This window comes from Myotis brandtii, unplaced genomic scaffold, assembly GCF_000412655.1.
Source record: "Myotis brandtii unplaced genomic scaffold, ASM41265v1 scaffold74, whole genome shotgun sequence".
NCBI classification, from domain to species: Eukaryota; Metazoa; Chordata; class Mammalia; order Chiroptera; family Vespertilionidae; genus Myotis; species Myotis brandtii.
The window spans coordinates 1,274,086-1,291,044 of record NW_005370944.1 but is presented as its reverse complement, the minus strand read 5'-3'; the positions used below and the strand labels follow the sequence as shown (position 1 = coordinate 1,291,044).

Here is a 16,959-nt window from a genome sequence, read left to right as displayed (position 1 = left end):
ACTTGATCAGCAATGATACTTAGATATGTTGTGCTATTCAGACATTTATTATGATCTGGCCCTCTAGCAACTTCAGCGTGAAATTATAGCTAATTTGCCTACAAACGTCAGGTGGTCATAATAATCTGGCCACTCAGTGTATATACACATATTCAGTTTCCTTTAGTTAAGAATCAGGGATAAAATAGCATTAAGCTTCAACAGGAACATAGCTGTGTGGCATGTGCTTTGTGGGGGCAATAAAGACACTATAAGCCTCAAACCTAACAGAAGCAAGTGTTCCCACACTGTATTTAAGAAACTTTTTTCCACTTAAGTTCTCCCAGGACACCTTGCCTGGTATCTCCATAACTTCTCTATGCTTTTCTCTTAAAATTGACTTGTTTTGTGTGGGAGTTTTTTTAACTCAGAGAAGACAAACTCAACATTCAGAGTTGGTGTGTGAAAGTAACGGTTTTTTTAAAATTATTATTTCAAGTATTACATAGATCTCCTTTTTCCCCCATCGACCCCTCCCCGGCCACTCCCACCCCCAGGATCCCACCCCCCAGGACAAGCCCCCACAGCCCCAGTGTCCTGTCCATTGGTTATGCAAATATGCATGCACACAAATCCTTTGGTTGATCTCTTACACACCACCCCGCCCTCTCCTGCCTTCCCTCTGAGGTTTGACGGTCTGATCAATGCTTCTCCATTCCTGGATCTATTTTTTGTTCATCAGTTTATGTTGTTCATTATATTCCACTAATTAGTGAGATCATGTGACATTTATCTTTCTCCAACTGGCTTATTTTGCTTAGCATAATGCTCTCCAGGTCCATCCATGCTGTTGCAAATGGTAAGTTCCTTCTTTTTTGTAGCAGGGTAGTTAGTATTCCATTGTGTAGATGTACCACAGTTTTTTGATCCACTCATCTGCTGATGGGCACTTAGGCTCTTTCCAAATCTTAGCTATTGTAAATTGTGCTGTTATGAATATAGAGGTGCCTGTGTCCTTTCTGATTGGTGTTTCAGAAGTAACGGTTTTTGAAGGATGTGAAGCCCCGGGGCATGTGAGGTGTCTGTGGAAACATTTGCAGTAATGTGTCCCCATGATTCTTCCTGCTAACCAAGCGTACTGCTCAGGCACCCTCTCCTTAGTCTCACCAGCACTTGTTATAAGTCTGGTTTATAACAGCTCTGTCAGATGGGCCAGATGGCTCCCAAAGAGCCCCAACCAGAGACACAGGCCTGTGCAGATGTCTTGCTCTGGGACAGATGGCTTACACTGCCTCCTGCTCCCTTTTGTCCTGGCAGTCTGTGGGAGAGCTGAGTGCTGGGTACACCACAGAAATCTGGGTGGAGCTTTGCAAAGACAGCTTTCAATTAAATATCAAGGACAAGGAAATGATCCAATGTTTTCAAAGATGAGTCACTTTGGGATTAGTCTTTTTACTTGCCTTAGAGGTCTGACCTTTTCTATTCCCAGGTAAGGGAAAGAGTAATATAGTCAAGGTAGTTTTCAGAATGTTGGCAAATCCCAGAGTCATGGAATTGGAAAGGACCTTTGCAGTGAGAGCAGCTACCTGCAGGGGAATGTTGGCTGCCTACTGCCAGGAAGCCCCAGGATTGACAGGCTTGTGGAGGCTGACACATCATGTAACTCAAAACATCAGACACCAAATACCAATTGCCTGATTCAAAATATGAAAGAAAGGATCCAGGAGTCAGTCTGACGGGCATATCTCCCCTGTAGGAAGTGGGCCTCTGTGGTCCATCTCCAGCATAGTCCACTTTTGATGGAAACTGTTGCTGAATTTCCCCAGAGCAAACAGAATGTAGGGAGGAAGGGAGGTAAGAGCAAGGAACTGTGGACATGGGCCAGCATCACGGTGGAAACCAACCTCTCCGCCACAAGCACCTGCCTCAACTAGACAGGGGAAGCAACTAGAAAAGGCCTCAGCCCAATTTTTAAATGGCCCAATGGGAAACAATAAGACCTAGGTGAAGTATGAGAAAGCAGCCATAGTACTCAGCCAGTGAGGATCCAGAGGAGGGTCTGAATAAATCAGCTGTGTTTGCTACCCCAGGTGTGCTGGTACAATTGGACAGACAACTGCTCTCGAGAATGTATTAAAAGTCTCGTTTTCGCCAAACTTCTGTCTCTGAGTCCATTATTTGAATTCGGACAGGTGAGCATTTCTCACACTTTCCCCATCCCCAGGAAGATACACCGGACACTGACAGAGGTCCTCTCAGGAACGTGTAGACGTGATACACCCCCTTTCAGGCTCCCCTTTGGTCTGTCATATTTTTTCTTTACCCTGCTAATACCATTTGGTCAGCAGAGTTACACATGCTAATTGAGCCTCCCTGAGGTTATACCTTAATCTCTGGACAAGAAGAAACCTTACTCATCAGGTTACATTTTAATTTTCCATGGCAGTAAAACGTAAGTAACTGTAGGACAGTACTCAGGGTAATCAATTCTAAAAAAGATCTTGTGGGGCCAATGCAAGTTGAAAATGTAATCATCGTTCATTTCAACAAACACATTTTATATGTTCCCTGAGTTCCAAAATTGATACCATTTCATGCTAAAACACTAAATATGATTAAGATGGGCACAATTACATCAATAATTAACATTGGCTATCATACACATAAACTAAGGGCATTTTCCCTTCACTAGTTATGATTAATATTATTCAACTAGATGCCTGATGCATGAAAATTCGTGCACTTGGGCGCCGGGGGGTGGGGGGGGGTGGTCCCTCAGCCGGCCTGCACCCTCTCACAATCCGGGACCCCTCGGGTAGGGTCCCTAGGCCTGGCCTGAGATCAGGGCCTATCGGGGCTTTACTTCCCCCCGCTGCAGGCAGCTGGCCCCACCCCTGCTGCTGCCACTGCTTGCCATCTGTGCAGCACTGCCCCCCTTCCCCTGCCACCAGTGGCCTCCTTCTGCAGGCGACAGGCTAGGGTGCGATGGCTTGACTGGCCTGGGCCTCCCTCTTTCTTTGCTGGGGGGCGGGGCCAGCCCTGCGAGAGGGGCTCTGCCTACCTGATTGTCCCTAACCACTGGTCTGTCTACCTGATCTCCCCTAACCACTCTGCCTGCCTGCCTGATCACCCCAACCGCTTCCTTGGGGGTGGGGCCAGCCTGCAAGGGGACGTGGTGGTCTGGTCTCTGGTCGTTTTGGTAGTGACGCCTCTGGCCTTTTATTATATAGGATAATATGGCCATTTACATGTTGTTTCTTAGTTTTTATATACACATTAAAGACTAAATTTATAAGAATACACATACAAATGATACCCAATATTTATATAATTCAACCTTTATTTTAAAAAATAAAATCAGTTCCCTAGCTGGTTTGGCTCAGTGGGTAGAGCATCGGCCTGTGGACTCAAGGGTCCTGGGTTCAATTCCGGTCAAAGGCACAAACCTGGGTTGGGGGCTTGACCTCCAGTAAGGGGCATGCAGGAGGCAGCCAATCAATGATTCTCTTCATTGATGTTTTATCTCTCCCTCCCTCTCCCTTCTTCTCTGAAATTAATAAAAATATATTTAAAAAAATAAAATAAAATCAATGAAAACTAAGTACATATTATTTTTTAAAATTATTTATTGTTGAAAGTATTACATATGTCCCCTTTTCTTCCATTGACCCCTTCTAGAACCTCTCACCCCAGGCCTTCACCACCCCATTGTCTATGTCCATAGGTTTTGCATATATGCGTACAAGTTCTTGGTTGATCTCTTCCCACCTACCCACCCTCCCCTGCCGTCCCTCTGAGATTCCACAGTCTGTTCCATGGTTCTATGTCTCTGGATCCATTCCATTCATGTTTATTTTGTTCATTAGATTCCACATATGAGTGAGATCATGTGTTACTTGTCTTTCTCTGGCTGGCTTATTTCACTTAGCATAATAGTCTCCAGGTCCCTCCATGCTATCTGAAAGGGTAAGAGATTCTTCTTTTTTACTGTTGTGTAGTATTCCATGGTATAAATGTACCACAGCTTTTTTATCCACTCATCTACTGATGGGCACTTGGGCTGTTTCCAGATCTTAGCTATTGTAAATTGTACTGCTATGAAGATAGGGAATGCATACATTCTTTCTGATTGGTGCTTTGGGTTTCTTAGGATATATTTCTTAGGATATATATTCCTTATTTAAGGAAACTCCATACTGTTTTCCATAATGGCTGCACCAGTCTGCATTCCCACCAGCAGTGTACTGAGGGTTCCCTTTTCTCCACATCCTTGCCAACACTTGTCATTTGCTGATTTGTTGGTGGTAGCCATTGTGACAGGTGTGAGGTGATACCACATTGTCATTTTAATTTGCATCTCTCTGATGATCAGTGACTTTGAGCATTTTTTCATATGTCTCCTGTCCTTCCGTATGTCCGCTTTGGAAAAATGTCTATGTCCTCTGCACATTTTTAAAAAAATATATTTTTATTTATTTCAGAGAAGAAGGGAGAGGAAGAGAGAGATAGAAACATCAATGATGAGAGCGAATCATTGATTGGCTGCCTCCTGCACACCCCACACTGGGGATTGAGCCCACAACCCGGGCATGTGCCCTTGACCGGAATTGAACCTGGGACCCTTCAGTCCACAGGTCGACGCTCTATCCACTGAGCAAAACCTGCTAGGGTTGCCCATTTTTTAATTGGACCGTTTGTCTTCCTTTTTTTGAGTTGCATGAGTTCCTTATATTTTTTGGATAGTAACCCTTCATCAGATGTATTATTCCCAAATATGTTCTCCCATACAGTGGGCTGCCTTTTCATTTTGTTGGTTTCTTTTGCAATGCAGAAGCTTTTTATTTTGATGTAGTCCCATTTGTTTATTTTCTCCTTAGTTTCCTTTGCCCTAGGAGATGTATCCGTAAACATATTGATACGAGAGATGTCTGAGATTTTGCTGTCTATGGTTTCTTCTAGGATTTTTACAGTTTCACGACTTACATTTTATCCATTTTGAGTTTAATCTTGGATATGGTGTAAGTTGGTGGTTTAGTTTCCTTTTTTTTGCATGTATTTATCCAATTTTCTCAACACCATTTATTGAAGAGACTGTCTTAACTCCATTGAATGTTCTTGCCTCCTTTGTGAAATATTAATTGAGTATAATGGCTTGAGTCAATTTCTGGGGTCTCTGTTCTGTTCCATTGATCTATATGCCTATTCTTGTGCCAGTACCAGGCTGTTTTGAGTACAGTGGCTTTGTAGTATAATTTGATATCTGATATTGTGATCCCTCCAACTTTGTTCTTTCTCATGATTACTGCAGCTATTTGGGGTCCTTTTTGGTTCCCTATAAATTTTTGGAGTATTAGTTCTAGATCTGTGAAATATGCTGTTGGTATTTTAATAGGGATTGCATTGAATCTGTAGATCACTTTGGGTAGCATGCACATTTTAATGATGTTAATTCTACCAATCCATGAACATGGTATATGCTTCCACTTGTTTATATCTTCCTATATCTCCTTTTTCAATGTCCTGTAGTTTTCTGAGTACAAGTGTTTTACCTCCTTGTTTAAGTTTATTCCTAAGTATCTTAATTTTTTTGTTGCAATGGTAAATGGGATTGTGTGTTTAGTTTCTCTTTCTGAGAATTCATTATTGGTGTATAAAAAACAATAGATATTTGGGTGTTGATTTTGTATCCTGCTACATTGCCAAATTCATTTATTAAATCTGGTAGTTTTTTTGGTGGAGTCCTTAGGGTTTTCTATGTACAATACCATGTCATCTGTGCATGTGAGAATTTTACTTCCTCTTTTCCAATTTGGATGGCTTTAATTTCTTCTTTTTGTCTGATAGCTGTGGCTAGGACTTCCAGTGCTATGTTGAATAAGAGTGGTGAAAGTGGACAACCCTGTCTTGCTCATGTTCTTACAGAAAATGATTTTAGTTTTTGTCCATTGAGTATGATGTTCGCTGAAGATTTGGCATATATGACCTTTATTATGTTGAGGTATGATCCTTTTATACCCACTTTGTTGAGAGTTTTCATAAAAAATGGGTGTTGGATTTTGTTGAATGCTTTTTCTGCATCTATTGATATGATCAGGTGAGTTTTGTCTTTCAGTTTGTTTATGTGATGTATCATGTTTATTGATTTGCGAATATTGTACCAGCCTTGAATCCCTGGAATAAATCCCACTTGGTCATAGTGTATGATCTTTTTAATATACTGGATATAATTTGCTAATATTTTGTTGAGGATTTTAGCATCTATGTTCATCAGGGATATTGGCCTGTAATCTCTTTCTTTTTTTTTTTTTTTTTAACATATTTTATTGATTTTTTACAGAGAGGAAGAGAGAGGGATAGAGAGTTAGAAACATCGATGAGAGAGAAACATCGATCAGCTGCCTCCTGCACACCTCCCACTGGGAATGTGCCTGCAACCAAGGTACATGCCCTTAACCGGAATCGAACCTGGGACCTTTCAGTCCGCAGGCCGACACTCCATCCACTGAGCCAAACCGGCTAGAGCTGTAATCTTTGTGGTGTCTTTTTCTGGTTTTAGAATTAGAATAATGCTGGCCTCATAAAAAGAGCTTGGAAGTGTTCTTTCTTCTTGAAATTTTTGGAACAGTTTGAGGAGTATAGGTGTTAGTTCCTCTTTGAATATTTGGTAAAACTCCCCTATGAAGATCCAGCAGTGAAGGCACCCGCTGTGACCCCAACCCTCCGCCCCCGGACAAGACTGGCAGCACAGTCCCCCCAGCCTCTTACTGTTGTCGGAAGAGAGAGCCTGTTCTTACATGAGATATAAGGCCTCACTGGAGACATTCAAGCAAAAATTGGACAACTACTTTTCCAGAACAGAAAGGAAACTCGTGCATCAGAAAAGGTAACTAATAAAGGTGCCAAAAGAATATGGCTGCACAAATTCCAGAATCTGAAAATAAAACAATTTAAAGAATTTCTTGGAGCCTACAATAAACTTACAGAAACCTGCTTTTTGGACTGTGTTAAACACTTCACAACAAGAGAAGTAAAACCTGAAGAGACCGCCTGTTCAGAACATTGCTTACAGAAATATTTAAAAATGACGCAAAGGAATATCATATTCAGCAGAATGAAGCCCTGGCATCCAAAGCAGGACTCCTTGGCCAGCCACCATAGAGACATCCTGATGGGTGGACTTTCCCTGAAAGGTTGCCAATAGCTTTGCACTGGAAGTGAGGATTCATCTGATAGAATCCCCTGAAAGCAGTAGCCACCATGTTAACCATCTGTCATGACTGGCAAATGGAAACCACTGGAGAAACAAAATTGCTATTTACCAGGGATAATCAAAATAGAAGGTCTTATTGTCCAATCAAAATAGTAAGATGCAACATTTGTTGAGTCTTTATGATTCAGGAGCTTAGTCACTTGATTAGAAAAATAAACCATTGTTTCTTCAATTGTGACTATTAATTTTAAAGCAAAATATGTGTTCAATCATGAATGAGATAGAAAAATTTTATTTCTAAAAGTTAAATAAATGGCCCTGACCAGTTTGGCTCAGTGGCTAGAGCGTCGGCCTGTGGACTGAAGAGTCCCAGGTTCGATTCCGGTCAAGGGCATGTACCTTGGTTGTGGGTACATCCCCAGTAGCGGGTGTGCAGGAGGCAGCTGATCGATGTTTCTCTCTCATCGATGTTTCTAGCTCTCTATCCCTCTCCCTTCCTCTCTGTAAAAAATCAATATATATATATTTTTAAAGTTAAATAAATGGAAATATCACTGTGCAAACAAACAAACAAACCAAAAAAAAGAAAGAAAGAAAAAACAACAACTTCCCTATGAAGCCATCTGGATCAGGGTTTTTGTTTGCTGGGAGTTTTTTTTTTTTAATTTCTGCTTCTATTTCATCAGTTGTTATTTGCCTATTCAGGTTTTCTGATTCCTCCTGATTCAGTTTTGATAGAGTGTATTTTTTTTTAGGAATTTGTCCATTTCATCTATATTGTCCAGCTTGTTGGCATATAGTTTTTCATAGTATTTTTTTTTTACAATCCTTTGCATTTCTGTGGTGTCAGATGTTACATCACCGTTTTCATTTCTGATTCTATTTATTTATGTCCTCTGTTTCTTGAGGAGTCTGGCTTAAGGTTTATCAATGTTGTTTACCTTTTCAAAGAACCAGCTCTTGGTTTCATTGATTTTTTTGTATTGTTTTTTCAGTCTCTATTTCATTTATTTCTGCTCTAATCTTTATTATTTCCTTCCTTCAACTTACTCTAGGCTTTTCTTGTTGTTCTCTTTCTAATTCTTTAAGTTGTAGGGTTAAATAGTTTATTATTAATTTTTCTTATTTTTTGAGGTAGGTCTGTAGTGCTATGAACTACCCTCTCAGGATTGCTTTTGCTGTGTCTCAGAGATTTGGGGTTGTTGTGTGTTCATTATCATTTGTTTCCAGGAATTTTCTGATTTCTTTGTTGATCTCATTGGTAATGTATTTATTGTTTAATAACATGCTATTTAGCCTCCATGTGTTTTAATGTTTTTATTGTAGTTGACTTCTAATTTCATTCCACTGTGATCTGAGAAAATTCTTGATATTATTTCAATCTTCTTGAACTTGTAGAGACTTGTTTTGTGTCCTAACATGTGGTCTATCTTTGTGAATGACCCATGTGCACTGGAGAAGAATGTATATTCTGCAGCTTTGGTGTGAAATGTTCTATAAATGCTAATTAAGTCCACCTACTCCAGTGTGTCCTTTAGGGCCACTGTTTCCTTATTAATTTTTTGTCTGGAAGATCAATCCAGTGAAGTCAGAGGGTTGTTAAAGTCCCCTACCATGACTGCATTGTTGTTGATCTCTCCCTTAAAGTCCTCTAGAAAATTTTAAATATATTTAGGTGCTCCTATATTGGGTGCAAATATGTTTACAGGGTTATATCCTCTTGTTGGATGGATCCCTTTAGTATTATATAGTGACCTTTTTTAAAAATATATTTTTATTGATTTCAGAGAGGAAGGGAGAGGGAGAGAGAGAAAGAAATATCAATGATGAGAATTATTGATTGGCTGTCTCCTGCACACTGGGGATTGAGCCCGCCATCCCCAAAAGCATGTGCCCTTGACCAGAATCGAACCTGGGACCCTTTAGTCCACAGGCCAATGCTCTATCCTCTGAGCCAAACCATCTAGGGCAGGGGTCCTCAAACTTTTTAAACAGGGGGCCAGTTCACTGTCCCTCAGACCGTTGGAGGGCCGGACTATAGTTTAAAAAAAACTATGAACAAATTCCTATGCACACTGCACATATCTTATTTTGAAGTAAAAAAACAAAACGGGAACAAATACAATATTTGTATTTGCATGTGGCCCACGGGCCATAGTTTGAGGACCTCTGATCTAGGGCATAGAGTGACCTTGATTGTCTCTTGTGATGGCCTTCATTTTGAAGTCCATTTTGTCATATATCAATATTGAAACCCCAGCTCTTTTATTTCGTTTCCATTTGTATGGAAACTTTTTCCATCCCTTCACTCTCATCCTGTGTGAGTCTTTTGTCCTGAGGTAGGTCTCTTGTAGTCAACATATATATGGGTCATGATTTCTTATCCATTCAGCTACCCTATGTCTTTTGATTGATGCATTTAATCCATTTACATTTAAGATTACTATTGCCATTTTTATTCTGCATGCCTCTGTTTCTCTCTCCATTTCTTCTTCTCATTACAGCAGTCCCTTTAGCATTTCCTGCAATGCTGGTTTGGTGGTGATAAATTCCTTTAGCTTTTTTGTTTGTCTGGAAAGCTCTTTATTTCACCATCTATTTTGAATGATAGCCTTGCTGGATATAGTAATCTTGGGTTCAGATCCTTGCTTTTTATTCCCTTGAATACTTCATGCCATTTCTTCTGGCCTATAGAGTTTCTAATGTGAAATCAGCTGACAGCCTTATGAGAGCTCCATTGTAGGTAAGAAATTGCTTTTCTCTTGCTGCCTTTAAGATTCTCTGTCTTTAATTTTTGGCATTTTAAGTATGATATGTCTGGGCATGGGTCTGTTTTAGTTTTTCTGGCTTGGGACTCTCTGTGCCTCCTGGACTTGTGTGACTTTTTCTTTCATTAGGTTAGGGAAGTTTTCTGCCATTATTTCTTCAAACAGTTCTCGATTCCTTACTCACTTTTTTCTCCTTCTGGCACTCTTATTATGTGAATATTGTTATATTTCATGTTGTTCCACAGCTCCCTTAAACTGTCCTCCTGTTTTGTAATTGTTTTTTCTTTTTGGTTCTCTGATTAATTTTTTTTCTACCCTGTCTTCTAATTCATTGATCCAATCTTTGGCTTCCCCTAATCTGTTGTGTATTCCTTCCAATGTGTTCTCCCCCCCGCCCCCCATGTGTTCTTTATTAGTTCTAAGTCATTCTTTATTTCATAGTTACTATGAAATAGTAACTCATGCTGTTGAACATCTTTACCATCATTATTCTGAACGCTGAATCAGATAAATTTCTTATCTCCATTTTGTTTATCTCTTCTTCTGGAGAAATATCTTATTCTTTCTTTCTTTTTTTTTTGTCTCCCCATTTTGGTTGCCTTTTTGGGTTTGTGTCTATGTATTTGGTAGATCTGCTATGACTCCCCATATCTACTGCAAGACAATATCAGACTCTTTTTCTGATTGGCCCTGAGTACCCTGTTTGGAGCTATCAGCAATCCACAGCTTGTGACTCCCTCTGCTGGGGCTGAGTGTCTTTGGAAAGAACCAAGATGTGTACTAGGATCTGCTTTTCCTAGCCCCAGGCCCATAAGGAGATCAGGCAAAGACTCAAAGCCTCCAGAGGTCTTCCTCTGCCTTCAGTCTGATTTTATCCAGGCTTGATTAGCCTCAGACTATTGACCACAGGGTGGAGCTTGAGGTCTTCCAACAGGGTGGGGCAAGTGCCTTTTCCCCAAGCAAAAAGTGCCTGAATAGCAAAGGTCCATGGAGAAAGATGTCCTCCACAGTGTGAGGGAATGACTCAGCACAGGACTCTGGGGTGGCTGCCCTCCAAGCTCCAACCCCAGAGCCGCTAGCCCTAGACCAGTGATGGCGAACCTTTTGAGCTCTGCATGTCAGCATTTTGAAAAACCCTAACTTAACTCTGGTGCCGTGTCACATATAGAAATTTTTTGATATTTGCAACCATAGTAAAACAAAGATGTATATTTTTTATATTTATTTTATATATTTAAATGCCATTTAACAAAGAAAAATCAACCAAAAAAATGAGTTCGCGTGTCACCTCTGACACGCGTGTCATAGGTTCGCCATCACTGCCCTAGACTCTCCTCACACAGCTCCAGTCCACTCTGCCCTCCCTCTGCCAGAGCCCAAGGTGAGTGGCTGCACACAAAATTTTGCATGTTGGCCCTTTAAGAGGGTGCCTGCATTTCCAGCCATCTCTAGCTGGCAAATAGCAACAGTGCCGCTTTTTACAGCCATATGTCCTGTGGCCACCTTTCTCAGTTCCAGTTCTGTGGGCTAGGGAGCCCAGCTTGGGGTTTAGACCCCAGGATTCTCAGCAGGAACCCCCCACAGCTAAGACTTCCTACCAGTCTCTACTTCCTACCAGTCTCTATGTGGTCTCAACTTTCCATCCTTGGTTTTCAGTGTTCTCTCCAGCTAGTCTTCAGTTGATTTTTTCAGGGTGGTTTTTCTGTATTTTAGTTGTAATTCCAGTTTGTTCCTGGGAGAGTGTCAGTGTAGCTTCCACTTACTCCACTGCCATTTTTAAGACCTGCAAATACTACTTTTACTGAACAAGTTGAAATGCAACAAACACAATGTGTATGATCATCCTTGTTATAAATAAGAAAAACTATGTATGATAAATCTGATGGGGGAACTTAAAGTAACATATGCCAACTATATGATGATGATGATGCATTGCAGTTCTCTTCTTTAGGTGCTCAGTGGCTCCAAGAGGTATACCCAAAGAAAACCAGCCCAATAGATGCAAAGAAATGTCTTGAGTAGCAGTTATCTTTGATTTCAAAACAAATCATCTCAAAACTTACTGGTTTAACTTTAAAACAATAAACATTATCTGTCACTGTTCTGTGGGTTTTCTGGGGGTTTCTATTGTTCTGGGCCAGCCTAGCAGAGCCTAGATCTACAGTGGCCTGGTTCACATACCTGGTGGTTGGCAGGCTAGTTGATCAAAGGGGCCACACTCATCTGGCGGTTGATTTGTCAGATGGGATGATGACCACATGTGTATCATCATCCATCAGGTTAGCAGGAGTTTTTCACAAGGTGGTCCAAGAGTTCCCAGCAGCACGAGAGAGCAAGTCATAATTGTAAGCACTTTTTAAGACTTTCCTCATATCAGATTTGCTAATGTCCCATAGAACAAGCCAAGTAACATGGCCAATCCTAGATTCAGAGAATGGAGAAATAGACTCAACCTCTTGATGGAAAAAACTGAAAAATACAGTAATTAATGTTGTTGATAGGTTCTGTGACTTTAAGCGAAACAACATATAGCTAAACCAATTTTACCATAAGCTAATTGATATAAACAAGAGTTAAGTTCCCACAGCACCTCAGCAACATTATAATGAAATGTTATTCAAGGACATGCTGTACTGTGGCTCTTCTGTTTAATCTACCATACCTTGGAAGCCAAAGTAGAGAGATTAAATGATATTCCTTGTGACCAGAATAGGTGTATATCTCTGGTTGAAACATATTTCTATGAAGTGGGTGGAGGCTCTTCTGATTTAACTACTGAGTTCATCTAATAAGGCTGCTCTCTTGGGTCTTCTATTATACCTTAGGCCAGTGATGGCGAACCTATGACACGCGTGTCAGAGGTGATACGCGAACTCATTTTTTTGGTTGATTTTTCTTTGTTAAATGGCATTTAAATATATAAAATAAATATCAAAAATAGAAGTCTTTGTTTTACTATGGTTGCAAATATCAAAAAATTTCTATATGTGACACAGCACCAGAGTTAAGTTAGGGTTTTTCAAAATGCTGACACTCCGAGCTCAAAAGGTTCGCCATCACTGCCTTAGGCAAAGATAAAACTAGAGGTAGGCAGAAGCTTGGGCTCTATAGGCTACATGAAGAAATTTAGGTCTTGATCCCAAGAGCAATGGGAAGACATAAAACATTTTAGGAACGAGGGAGATAAGATCACTTGGGCTGCATTGAGAACAGTAATTCTAGAAGTTTTGCTAGGAAGGGGAATAGTGAAATAAGGCTTAAGTCACAGAATATGGGGTCAAGGGACAGGTGTTATTTTTATTATTTTTTAAAGAATAGTTTATTGCTTTTTAGAGAGTGAGGAAGGGAGAGGAAGAGAGAGAAACATTGATGTGAAAGTGTAATATCAATCGGCTGCCTCCTGCACACCCCCAATATGGTATGGAGCCCTCAACACCAGCATGTGCCCTGATTGGGAATCGAACCTGCAACTTTGGTGCACAGGATAATGCCCAACCAACTGAGCTACACCGGTCAGGGCCAGGTGTTTTGTTTTATTTGGAGGTGGTTTTTTGTTTGTTTGTTATTTTTTCAGCAAAAGATGGTTTAAACTAGAGCTTGTTTGAATACTGATGAAAAGATCCAATATTGTAAAAGGTTAAAGGAAAAGCCCAGAGAATTGGGAAGAGAAACTTCAGCATACATGGGAGTTGGCTAAAAACAAAAAATTTATCATACAATAAAATTGATTGTATTTTTGTTGTATAGTTCTATTGATTTTAACATGTGTAAATTCATGTAACTGTCACCAAAATCAGGGTACAGAAGAGATCCACCACCCCAAACCCTATTTTTTTTATATATATTTTATTGATTTCTTACAGAGAGGAAGGGAGAGAGATAGAGAGTTAGAAACATCGATGAGAGAGAAACATCGATCAACTGCCTCCTGCACACCCCCCACTGGGGATGTGCCCACAACCAAGATACATGCCCTTGACCGGAACCGAACCTGGGACCCTCCAGTCCGCAGGCTGACGCTCCATCCACTGAGCCAAACCGGTTTCGGCCCAAACCCTATTATACTATCCCTTTATAGTCACTCCTCCACTCCTAACTCCTGGCAACCACTGACTTATTCTCCATCATTACCATTTCAATCTTTTCAAGAGTGTCATTTTGAGACTACCTTCTTTCATCAGTATAATGTCTGCTGTTATAACCCTAAGTTGTTGGGTACATCAATACTTCCTTTTATTCCATTGGGATCAGCTTCTGATAGGATTTCCTGGGTCAATAAATGCTATCACTATTCTACCAGTTACTTGGGACAAAAACCTTGGGATCATCCTTGACTCTTTTCTAACCTGTGCATTCAATCCATTAGCAAATTCTGATGGATTTTCAAAACACACCTAAAATCTTCTTACCACCCCATTGCTGTCATCTAGTTCAGGCTATCATCATCTTCTGTCAAGACTAGTGCTTCACGCTCCCCGCCCCCCCTGCCCCCGCCACATAGACAGTCTATTCTCCACACAATAGAATTATCCCTTCAGAGACTTAAGTCTGATCAAGGTACTTTTATGCTAAAAACTCTTGAGTTCAGTGGTAACAATCCAAACATGTCATCATGGCCTACAAGATGACTGGGCCCCTGGCTCCCTCTCTGATTTCATCTCCTACCAACTCCCCATCACTCTCTATCAATTATAGTGGTCTCCTTGCTATTCCTATAGCATGTCAAGCATATTCCTGCCTCAGATTATTTGAATTTTCTGTCACCTCTGTCTGGAACACTCTTTCCCTAGCTGTCCACATGGCTCACTCCTACCAAGTCAATTCTAGTTTCTGCTTAAATTCCCTTACCAATGAGTTCTTCTCAAATATTTAAAATACCAGCTACCTGACACCACTGTCAAACTTTACTTTGTTCTTATTCTTAGCACATATCCCTTCATAGCAGATATACATTTGCTTCTCTGTCTCCCTATACTTTAGGACAGGAACTTATTTCTTCAATGCTCAACAAGCACCTACATGAGTGCCTTGCCTGGCATATAGTGGGAGTTCAGTGAGCATTTTTTTAAAAATATATTTTATTGATTTTTTACAGAGAGGAAGGGAGAGGGATACAGAGTTAGAAACATCTATGAGAGAGAAACATGGATCAGCTGCCTCCTGCACACCCACTAGGGAAGAGGAAGGGAGAGGGATACAGAGTTAGAAACATCTATGAGAGAGAAACATGGATCAGCTGCCTCCTGCACACCCCCCACTAGGGATGTGCCTGCAACCAAGGTACATGTCCCTGACCGGAATTGAACCTGGGACCCTTCAGTCCGCAGGCCGACGCTCTATCCACTGAGCCAAACCAGTTAGGGCTCAGTGAACATTTTTGATTGAATAAATTATAGGAAGAAAGGACAGGATGGGAATACATGTAGATTTCTAGATTTTAGGGCATTCTACATTTTCTGTTACTTATATGTACAGTAAGATAATCAGAGGAAGGGGTATAGTAAGTGTTGGGTTAGAGATCTGCAGAGATAGTGGAGAGCAAGTTAAGTAGAAAAATATAATGAAATTTCCAGGCACTGTTCACAGTCCATTTAAGGTTGAAATTATTAACTTAGTGATGCCAATCTGTTCAGCAGGACAATTTTCTATGATAAGGCACAGGCATGGAGAAGCATTTTAGTACATCCAGGGTAGAGGACTTAGTTGGGGAAAAAGGAGTGTTGAGCAGGCTTAAGGGTAAATTAGAGCAGGATTGTAATGCTGTACCATTGAATCTAAGATGGATAAGGAGGGAAGTGAAGAGTGAAGCTTAAGTACAGGCTTTCAACAGATTGGCAGTCCTGATAAAGTGGAAAAACACACAACAGTTATGGTGAAGTTCTTTTTTCTTGTTAATCCTTTCCTGAGGATATATTCTTTTCCGTGGATTTTTAGAGAGAATGGAAGAGAGGGAGGGAGGCGGTTGGGAGGGGGGGGGGGGGGGGGGGGAGGGGGGGGGGGGGGGGGGGAGAAGAGAGAGAGAGAGATGACCGGGTTCGGATAATCTAGCCCATGACCCTTGTGTGTGAGCCTATGACCCTTGTGTGTGTCGGGGGGAGGGGGCACGTCCAACCACTGAGCCACACCTGCCAGGGCTTTGGTGAAGTTCTTGAGCAATCAAGCTGAAAGGATATCAGGCTGTGGTTGGACAGAGGGATGTTCCAATTATTGATTCCTGACGTAATAGCGTTTCTGGTGATAAGATCCAGGTTTTTGACTGGGGTTGGGAGGCTGATATAAGGCGCTAGAGATGACGCACGGGTGTTAAAGGTGTTGTACACATTGACTATGAAATTATCAAGCTGGGAGACAAGAGAAAGTAAGGGGCAGAATGCACAAATAAGCAGATGCTCTCGACAGAGGCGGTTACGTGGGTGGAGAGTCTTGAGAATAAGCGTCGGAGAAGTAACGGTTTTTACGAGGTGGCAGTGTTCGGCACATAATCCCCACCTTTGGAACCTGGGAAGTGAGGATACTAATCCATGTGAGGGGGTTCCAAGGGATGCCCCAAAGGACAGCCAGGTCTCGGTCCACCAAGGAATGGGGCTCAGAGAAAAGTTGATCGGAAAGCGGAAATCTCAGAGGAAGACCGAAAGGGGACCGAAGCAACAGAAAACACTGACACTCCTTGTCCTTTATGTGCCTTCCTCCCAACCTGCGCGCGCGCCACACCAGGCTCCACAACCCAGAAAACGCGCAGGGAAAACTGTAGGAACCCCGGTTCTCTTTCAACTCCCCGCGGAAGCGCTCTCCGCGGCTCTCTCGGGTGTCCGCGCTTTCCCATTGGCAGCAGCTTCCGCCAGCTCCGACCCGCTTCCGCTCACGTCTTTGGTGGGCGGAGCCTTCCTTAAAAGCCACTTCCGTATGACTCCGCCCCCTCAATCCCTTTTTTGGCGGCTTCTGGCTTCAGACCGCACCCCATTCCCTGCGGTCCCGCCCTTCCCCCCGCCCGGGGCCGACAGG

The 16,959-nt window shown here is 41.7% G+C and overlaps 1 pseudogene; it reads left to right on the top strand.

Moving 5' to 3' along the window:
- Positions 1-6,888: 6,888 nt before the first annotated feature.
- On the top strand, positions 6,889-7,137 carry LOC106724153 (annotated as a pseudogene).
- Positions 7,138-16,959: the final 9,822 nt, after the last annotated feature.